The 8,565-nt window shown below is 53.1% G+C and overlaps 1 non-coding gene across 1 annotated transcript; it reads left to right on the top strand.

The window, feature by feature from the left end:
* Positions 1-6,749: 6,749 nt before the first annotated feature.
* Positions 6,750-8,565, top strand: LOC145655080 (18S ribosomal RNA; the record flags this gene model as incomplete). The annotated part of the gene is made up of 1 exon (XR_014121263.1): positions 6,750-8,565. It is a non-coding gene; the product is annotated as an 18S ribosomal RNA (ribosomal RNA).

Consider the following 8,565-nt stretch of genomic DNA (forward strand, 5'->3'; position numbering starts at 1 on the left):
CAGGCCCAGAGCTACTTTGCTGGGCATGAATGTGTTTGAACTCTTGGGCCTGGAAGTCTGGTAGTAGTAGTATGATTTAAAGGCACAAAGTGATTGAAGTGTGCCCAGGCCCAGAGCTACTTTGCTGGGCATGACTGTGTTTGACCTCTTGGGCCTGGAAGTCTGGTAGTAGTAGTATGATTTAAAGGCACAAAGTGATTGAAGTGTGCCCAGGCCCAGAGCTACTTTGCTGGGCATGAATGTGTTTGACCTCTTGGGCCTGGAAGTCTGGTGGTAGTAGTAGTATGATTTAAAGGCACAAAGTGAATGAAGTGTGCCCAGGCCCAGAGCTACTTTGCTGTGCATGACTGTGTTTGACCTCTTGGCTCTGGAAGTCTATTTCTAGGCTTATATAAAGGGTCAAACTTCTTGAAGTGTGCCCAGGCCCAGAGCTACTTTGCTGGGCATGACTGTGTTTGACCTCTTGGGCCTGGAAGTCTGGTAGTAGTAGTAGTAGTAGTAGTAGTAGTATGATTTAAAGGTACAAAGTGAATGAAGTGTGCCCAGGCCCAGAGCTACTTTGCTGGGCATGACTGTGTTTGACGTCTTGGGCCTGGAAGTCTGGTAGTAGTAGTATGATTTAAAGGTACAAAGTGAATGAAGTGTGCCCAGGCCCAGAGCTACTTTGCTGGGCATGACTGTGTTTGACCTCTTGGGCCTGGAAGTCTATTTCTAGGCTTATATAAAGGGTCAAACTTCTTGAAGTGTGCCCAGGCCCAGAGCTACTTTGCTGTGTATGACTGTGTGACCTCTTGGCCCTGGAATTCTGGTGGTAGTAGTAGTATGATTTAAAGGCACAAAGTGAATGAAGTGTGCCCAGGCCCAGAGCTACTTTGCTGGGCATGACTGTGTTTGACCTCTTGGGCCTGGAAGTCTGGTAGTAGTAGTAGTAGTAGTAGTAGTAGTAGTAGTAGTAGTAGTAGTATGATTTAAAGGTACAAAGTGAATGAAGTGTGCCCAGGCCCAGAGCTACTTTGCTGGGCATGACTGTGTTTGACCTCTTGGGCCTGGAAGTCTATTTCTAGGCTTATATAAAGGGTCAAACATCTTGAAGTGTGCCCAGGCCCAGAGCTACTTTGCTGGGCATGAATGTGTTTGAACTCTTGGGCCTGGAAGTCTGGTAGTAGTAGTATGATTTAAAGGCACAAAGTGATTGAAGTGTGCCCAGGCCCAGAGCTACTTTGCTGGGCATGACTGTGTTTGACCTCTTGGGCCTGGAAGTCTGGTGGTAGTAGTAGTATGATTTAAAGGCACAAAGTGATTGAAGTGAGCCCAGGCCCAGAGCTACTTTGCTGGGCATGAATGTGTTTGAACTCTTGGGCCTGGAAGTCTGGTAGTAGTAGTAGTAGTAGTAGTAGTAGTAGTAGTAGTAGTAGTATGATTTAAAGGTACAAAGTGAATGAAGTGTGCCCAGGCCCAGAGCTACTTTGCTGGGCATGACTGTGTTTGACGTCTTGGGCCTGGAAGTCTGGTAGTAGTAGTATGATTTAAAGGTACAAAGTGAATGAAGTGTGCCCAGGCCCAGAGCTACTTTGCTGGGCATGACTGTGTTTGACCTCTTGGCTCTGGAAGTCTATTTCTAGGCTTATATAAAGGGTCAAACTTCTTGAAGTGTGCCCAGGCCCAGAGCTACTTTGCTGGGCATGACTGTGTTTGACCTCTGGGGCCTGGAAGTCTGGTAGTAGTAGTATGATTTAAAGGCACAAAGTGATTGAAGTGTGCCCAGGCCCAGAGCTACTTTGCTGGGCATGAATGTGTTTGAACTCTTGGGCCTGGAAGTCTGGTAGTAGTAGTATGATTTAAAGGCACAAAGTGAATGAAGTGTGCCCAGGCCCAGAGCTACTTTGCTGGGCATGACTGTGTTTGACCTCTTGGCTCTGGAAGTCTATTTCTAGGCTTATATACAGGGTCAAACATCTTGAAGTGTGCCCAGGCCCAGAGCTACTTTGCTGGGCATGAATGTGTTTGAACTCTTGGGCCTGGAAGTCTGGTAGTAGTAGTATGATTTAAAGGCACAAAGTGATTGAAGTGTGCCCAGGCCCAGAGCTACTTTGCTGGGCATGACTGTGTTTGACCTCTTGGGCCTGGAAGTCTGGTAGTAGTAGTATGATTTAAAGGCACAAAGTGATTGAAGTGTGCCCAGGCCCAGAGCTACTTTGCTGGGCATGAATGTGTTTGACCTCTTGGGCCTGGAAGTCTGGTGGTAGTAGTAGTATGATTTAAAGGCACAAAGTGAATGAAGTGTGCCCAGGCCCAGAGCTACTTTGCTGTGCATGACTGTGTTTGACCTCTTGGCTCTGGAAGTCTATTTCTAGGCTTATATAAAGGGTCAAACTTCTTGAAGTGTGCCCAGGCCCAGAGCTACTTTGCTGGGCATGACTGTGTTTGACCTCTGGGGCCTGGAAGTCTGGTAGTAGTAGTATGATTTAAAGGCACAAAGTGATTGAAGTGTGCCCAGGCCCAGAGCTACTTTGCTGGGCATGAATGTGTTTGAACTCTTGGGCCTGGAAGTCTGGTAGTAGTAGTATGATTTAAAGGCACAAAGTGAATGAAGTGTGCCCAGGCCCAGAGCTACTTTGCTGGGCATGACTGTGTTTGACCTCTTGGCTCTGGAAGTCTATTTCTAGGCTTATATACAGGGTCAAACATCTTGAAGTGTGCCCAGGCCCAGAGCTACTTTGCTGGGCATGAATGTGTTTGAACTCTTGGGCCTGGAAGTCTGGTAGTAGTAGTATGATTTAAAGGCACAAAGTGATTGAAGTGTGCCCAGGCCCAGAGCTACTTTGCTGGGCATGACTGTGTTTGACCTCTTGGCTCTGGAAGTCTATTTCTAGGCTTATATAAAGGGTCAAACATCTTGAAGTGTGCCCAGGCCCAGAGCTACTTTGCTGGGCATGAATGTGTTTGAACTCTTGGGCCTGGAAGTCTGGTAGTAGTAGTATGATTTAAAGGCACAAAGTGATTGAAGTGTGCCCAGGCCCAGAGCTACTTTGCTGGGCATGACTGTGTTTGACCTCTTGGGCCTGGAAGTCTGGTGGTAGTAGTAGTATGATTTAAAGGCACAAAGTGATTGAAGTGTGCCCAGGCCCAGAGCTACTTTGCTGGGCATGAATGTGTTTGAACTCTTGGGCCTGGAAGTCTATTTCTAGGCTTATATAAAGGGTCAAACATCTTGAAGTGTGCCCAGGCCCAGAGCTACTTTGCTGTGCATGACTGTGGTTGACCTCTTGGCCCTGGAAGTCTGGTGGTAGTAGTAGTATGATTTAAAGGCACAAAGTGAATGAAGTGTGCCCAGGCCCAGAGCTACTTTGCTGGGCATGAATGTGTTTGAACTCTTGGGCCTGGAAGTCTGGTAGTAGTAGTAGTAGTAGTAGTAGTAGTAGTAGTAGTAGTATGATTTAAAGGCACAAAGTGCTTGAAGTGTGCCCAGGCCCAGAGCTACTTTGCTGTGCATGACTGTGTTTGACCTCTTGGCTCTGGAAGTCTATTTCTAGGCTTATATAAAGGGTCAAACTTCTTGAAGTGTGCCCAGGCCCAGAGCTACTTTGCTGTGTATGACTGTGTGACCTCTTGGCCCTGGAATTCTGGTGGTAGTAGTAGTATGATTTAAAGGCACAAAGTGAATGAAGTGTGCCCAGGCCCAGAGCTACTTTGCTGGGCATGACTGTGTTTGACCTCTTGGGCCTGGAAGTCTGGTAGTAGTAGTATGATTTAAAGGCACAAAGTGATTGAAGTGTGCCCAGGCCCAGAGCTACTTTGCTGGGCATGAATGTGTTTGAACTCTTGGGCCTGGAAGTCTATTTCTAGGCTTATATAAAGGGACAAACTTCTTGAAGTGTGCCCAGGCCCAGAGCTACTTTGCTGTGTATGACTGTGTGACCTCTTGGCCCTGGAATTCTGGTGGTAGTAGTAGTAGTAGTAGTATGATTTAAAGGTACAAAGTGAATGAAGTGTGCCCAGGCCCAGAGCCAGGCCTGGGCAGCAGGGGGCGCTCCTGGCCATGCCCAGCGAGTTTCGTGCGAATCGGACCTGGTCCGGAAGAGATACGAAGGGAAAACTCATTACTCGTCGGGGTGGCACATCCAGGCTCTCGACCCTCCCAAAGCGTCCGACCAGGGTGCACCCTGCCGGGCATGGTTAGCCGCCAGCCCCCTTCCTGGAGGTCTGGTTGGCACGGGGTTTTGATTTATCGGTTTCATATCTCTGGGCTCCTTGGGAGCAGAAAGTCGGTTGAGGGCCCTTTGGAAAGAGCCGGGGCTGCCGTTTAACGCTGTCCAAGCGGCAGGCGAAGCGCACCCACCGTTTTTACGCTATGATTTTTTAAAACCGCCGGGGCGGCAAACACAGGGCCGGTCGGGTTTGAAGACGAATATCTCTTCGGCCCTTGGGAGGAGAGAAGCAGCGCGGGTCACCTTTGAACGCGCTCGCTGCCAGGAACGTCTGGCGTAAAAGTTTCGTGGGAATCGGACGTTCCTAGGCTGAGAAGCGAGCGCCCGCCCTCGGGCGGTCGGGGGCCCCTTTCTCATTCCCCGTCTGGGCTAAAAATACGAGGTCGGACCCGATGGACTCGGGAGACTGGAGAGTACCAGGGAGACCCTGGAAGCAGGCGACCCGACCCACGCTTCGCTGTCTCCTCGGCCCTCGGGAGTAGAAGCGCGGGGACGGTGGCGTGGGCAGCAGGGGGCGCTCCTGGCCATGCCCAGCGAGTTTCGTGCGAATCGGACCTGGTCCGGAAGAGATACGAAGGGAAAACTCATTACTCGTCGGGGTGGCACATCCAGGCTCTCGACCCTCCCAAAGTGTCCGACCAGGGTGCACCCTGCCGGGCTAAGAGAACAGCCAGGTGAACCCTGGAGGTTCCGAACTCCAGACCCCTGGACCCGACGGCTCAGTCCGCCTCAGGTGCACTACAGAGGTCCTCGGGCTGTCCCTGAGTGCATTAAAACGGAAATCAGAATTACTCCCCCGGGTGGCACTTCCAGGCTCTCGACCCTCCCAAAGTGTCCGACCAGGGTGCACCCTGCTGGGCATGGTTAGCCGCCAGCCCCCTTCCTGGAGGTCTGGTTGGCACGGGGTTTTGCAAATAGGTCCCGTCGGGTATATGGGAGAGCAAAGAGAATCAATGGGGTCCAAGCACTAAATTCATCCAGTGGCGTTCTCTGGAAGCCCAAGGGGAGTCCGAGGGGTGTTCGGCCGGCAAGGGGAGCTCTCCCTCGGACACATGATCAAACGCCTGTCCCCTACCGGAAAGTGGTGTGCTCTGGATGCCCCCCCCCCCCCCATCCCCCGAGGGGGGTGCTTATCCCGCGAGGGGAGCCCTCCTCGGGTTAAGTGAACCATCATGCCGATTCCCCTATGGAAGTGGGCACATCCAGGCACACAGTCTGCTTTGCTCTCCCCGACCCGAGTGCGTCTGTTGGGCTGAGTGTACGCCCAGGCAACTGGATCCAATGGCTCAGTCCGCCGCAGCGTGCTTCGACGATGGGTCGTACAGCCATGCCACCAGGGTGGGCGTGTTTGTAAATGTACCAGTGGATTCTCGTCGGCCTGCCACATCCATGGTATCGACCCACCAGGCCTGTCCGACCAGGGGTTGACCCTGGACGGGCACGGTCTGTGGTTTGGCCCTTGTCCTAGATGAAATCGGGCACGGGGTTTTCTGGCCAGGTACCATCGGGTTACTGGGAGAGCGGCTTCGGTCTCCAGGTGAGACCAATGGTGAAGCAGCACGAGGCAATGGAGAGCATGCAAAGCGATGGGGAAGCCATGCACGGCAATGGCCACGAAAAAAAAAAAAAAATCACCACGGAAGGAACGTGAAGAACAAGGAGGAGTGTAGTGACACTGCCCAAAGCTGCCCGGTGTTGCAGGGGTCTATTGGTGTGTTGCTTCCTTGTTTGGTAGAGTGGAGTACCAGACCCGCCAGGGGTAGGCAAACCATTCCCCCTACGGTAAGTGAGGAGCCAGCCATTTGACGAGCGGGTGTCCACGTGTACGGGTGCGAGCGCTATCCCCCCACACGGGGTTAGGCCACGGCCTTAGGTGGACGTCTGCCGACCAGCCCCGGCTGATCCAGAACTTCTGATGTGGAGAGCGGTTTTGACAGATCCTCCCTGGTTCTAGCGGGTCAAGCCTCTGATGGGGGGTGGGGGTTATTTGTAACCCATCCCAGAACTCTCTGGGGGAGACTCAGACGGCCAGTCTGTCTACTCAGTTGTCCTATACTGGTGTCTGTGGTTTGGGAGGAAGGGAGTGCCCTGCTTTGTTGGCCTCCTCTTCAAACCTACCTGGGCCCACGAATCACTCTTCTTGGTTACATCACGAAACGTAGGTTGAGCGAGGCTAGGGGGGAGGGAATTCGACGAGGTCTTTCCCTTGTCCCCCCACCAGCGGCCCACGAAAATCAAAACGGCGTGAAGAGAGGGAACGCCGAAAGCACCTGGAGTCGGCCGTCCGCACCTCCGGAGGAGGTGGACGGGGTACGGTGCGGGCATGACCGGATGGGACAGCTTTGCATCAAGGTGAGAGGTCGGCGTCCGAAGGCCAGAGGGCGGTGCGCGAGCACGTTTACACTGGCCGCGGAAGCTGTCCTGGGTAGCCCTGTATGGCGTCTGGACCTGACGGCGCACGCACTTACAACCCGCTGCTTCCTAGCCCCCGGAAGGGGAGGCGGATGTCACTCGTGGTTCATCCCAGACCACGGTGCAAACTACCTGGTTGATCCTGCCAGTAACATATGCTTGTCTCAAAGATTAAGCCATGCAGGTCTAAGTGCACACGGCCGGTACAGTGAAACTGCGAATGGCTCATTAAATCAGTTATGGTTCCTTTGATCGCTCCACACGTTACTCGGATAACTGTGGTAATTCTAGAGCTAATACATGCAAACGAGCGCTGACCCTTCGGGGGATGCGTGCATTTATCAGACCCAAAACCCATCCGGGGGGCTCGGGCCCCCCGGCCGCTTTGGTGACTCTAGATAACCTCGGGCCGATCGCGCGCCCTCCGCGGCGGCGACGTCTCATTCGAATGTCTGCCCTATCAACTTTCGATGGTACCATAGTCGGCTACCATGGTGACCACGGGTAACGGGGAATCAGGGTTCGATTCCGGAGAGGGAGCCTGAGAAACGGCTACCACATCCAAGGAAGGCAGCAGGCGCGCAAATTACCCATTCCCGACACGGGGAGGTAGTGACGAAAAATAACGATACAGGTCTCTTTCGAGGCCCTGTAATCGGAATGAGCGTATCCTAAACCCATGGGTGAGGACCCATTGGAGGGCAAGTCTGGTGCCAGCAGCCGCGGTAATTCCAGCTCCAATAGCGTATATTAAAGTTGCTGCAGTTAAAAAGCTCGTAGTTGGATGTCGGGAGTGGGCTGGCGGTCCGCCGCGAGGCGTGCCACCGCCTGTCTCAGACCCTGTCTCCCGGTGCCCCCCGGATGCCCTTGGCTGGGTGTCCGGACGGGGCTCGGAGCGTTTACTTTGAAAAAATTAGAGTGTTCAAAGCGGGCCCGCTTCTCGCCTGAATACCTGAGCTAGGAATAATGGAATAGGACTCCGGTTCTATTTTGTGGGTTTCCTGAACCAGGGCCATGATTAAGAGGGACGGCCGGGGGCATTCGTATTGCGCCGCTAGAGGTGAAATTCTTGGACCGGCGCAAGACGGACGAAAGCGAAAGCATTTGCCAAGAATGTTTTCATTAATCAAGAACGAAAGTCGGAGGTTCGAAGACGATCAGATACCGTCGTAGTTCCGACCGTAAACTATGCCGACCCGCGATCCGGCGGCGTTATTCCCATGACCCGCCGGGCAGCGTGAGGGAAACCACGAGTCTGTGGGTTCCGGGGGGAGTATGGTTGCAAAGCTGAAACTTAAAGGAATTGACGGAAGGGCACCACCAGGAGTGGAGCCTGCGGCTTAATTTGACTCAACACGGGAAACCTCACCCGGCCCGGACACGGAAAGGATTGACAGATTGATAGCTCTTTCTCGATTCTGTGGGTGGTGGTGCATGGCCGTTCTTAGTTGGTGGAGCGATTTGTCTGGTTAATTCCGATAACGAACGAGACTCCGGCATGCTAAATAGTTACGCGGCCCTCCGCGGTCGGCGTCAAACTTCTTAGAGGGACAAGTGGCGTTCAGCCACGCGAGATGGAGCAATAACAGGTCTGTGATGCCCTTAGATGTCCGGGGCTGCACGCGCGCCACAATGGTTGGATCAGCGTGTGCCTACCCTACACCGAGAGGTGCGGGTAATCCGCTGAACCCCATTCGTGATGGGGACTGGGGATTGCAATTATTCCCCATGAACGAGGAATTCCCAGTAAGCGCGGGTCATAAGCTCGCGTTGATTAAGTCCCTGCCCTTTGTACACACCGCCCGTCGCTACTACCGATCGGATGGTTTAGTGAGGTCCTCGGATCGGCCCCGCCGGGGCTCCTCGCGGGCCTTGGCGGAGCGCCGAGAAGTCGATCAAACTTGACTATCTAGAGGAAGTAAAAGTCGTAACAAGGTTTTCGTAG

Source organism: Electrophorus electricus, unplaced genomic scaffold (genome assembly GCF_041902795.1).
Source record: "Electrophorus electricus isolate QZ-2024a unplaced genomic scaffold, ASM4190279v1 Scaffold165, whole genome shotgun sequence".
NCBI lineage: Eukaryota > Metazoa > Chordata > Actinopteri > Gymnotiformes > Gymnotidae > Electrophorus > Electrophorus electricus.